Source organism: Gossypium arboreum, chromosome 3, assembly GCF_025698485.1.
Source record: "Gossypium arboreum isolate Shixiya-1 chromosome 3, ASM2569848v2, whole genome shotgun sequence".
Taxonomy (NCBI): domain Eukaryota; kingdom Viridiplantae; phylum Streptophyta; class Magnoliopsida; order Malvales; family Malvaceae; genus Gossypium; species Gossypium arboreum.
Window position 1 is genome coordinate 101793464 of NC_069072.1, and position 1032 is coordinate 101794495.

The 1032-nt window shown below is 35.7% G+C and overlaps 1 pseudogene; it reads right to left on the bottom strand.

Annotated features, from left to right (window-relative positions):
- Positions 1-671: 671 nt before the first annotated feature.
- On the bottom strand, positions 672-755 carry LOC128290883 (small nucleolar RNA R71; annotated as a pseudogene).
- Between the last annotated feature and the right edge of the window lie 277 nt (positions 756-1032).

Below are 1032 nucleotides of genomic sequence, written 5' to 3' on the forward strand. Positions count from 1 at the left end.
ACCCCCCTTTTTCCCATCTTTGCAGGTGAGCCTTAGTTGATGGACTTGGAGCTGGGCGGGATTTAGAGTGGCCACGAAGATTAAATTTTTGGTTTTTAAATAAGTTTCAATTAGCTTCCTTTTAAATTTCGCATTTATTTTTGATTATTTTTATTATAGTTTAAGTTGTAATAAGGCCGCTCTTTTTATTATTTTTAATATTTTGGGTTATTAAATTGGTTAGCTCTAGGGCACGTTTTATAAAAGTTACTTATTTTCAAAATATCACGATTACCGAGCAAAGCTTCCGCAACGTAAATGTTTTCAAAGGAAATAAATATTTTAAATGGACTTAAACTTAATTTTTTTTCGTGGACAAGTAATATGCTTTAAGTGTAGCAATGGATGTGTGCATGTCTAGGATTGGATCCATGAAGAGCTTGGTACTTAAGCAGTCCAATAGACTCACCTCCTCTTTCTCGGCTTCCTACCGGTGCATGACTTCCATTCACTTTAATCTATAACGAAAATATTCTTTTCAAAGATTTTTAATTAAAACATGAGTTTTACAATAACGCTCCAATGAGTTTTACATCAAGAAGGGTTTTTAATGAAAACACGGTTTTCGAGAAACACTTTAATGTGACATGCCAAATTTGGCCGTAACGTCTGGGCCTGGTTTGGGGTGTTACATTCCAACAATTGGATGACGAGTCTTTGTATGAGGCTTGGGAGCGATTCAAGGAGTTACTTCGTAAGTGTCCTCAACATGGGATTCCTCATTATATCGAGTTGGAGACATTCTATAATGGTCTCAATGCACATACAAAATTGATGGTAGATGCTTCTGCAAATGGTGCAATTTTTTCTAAGTTTTATAATAAGGCTTATGAGATCATCGAGAGGATCGCGAGTAATAACTATTAATGGCCAACAAATCGAACAACTTCAAGAAGACGAGCGGCTGGAGTTCATGAAGTTGATGCTTTCACTTTGTTATCAGGTCATGTATCGTTTATTTCCTCTATGTTAAAGCAGTTTACCACTAATAGT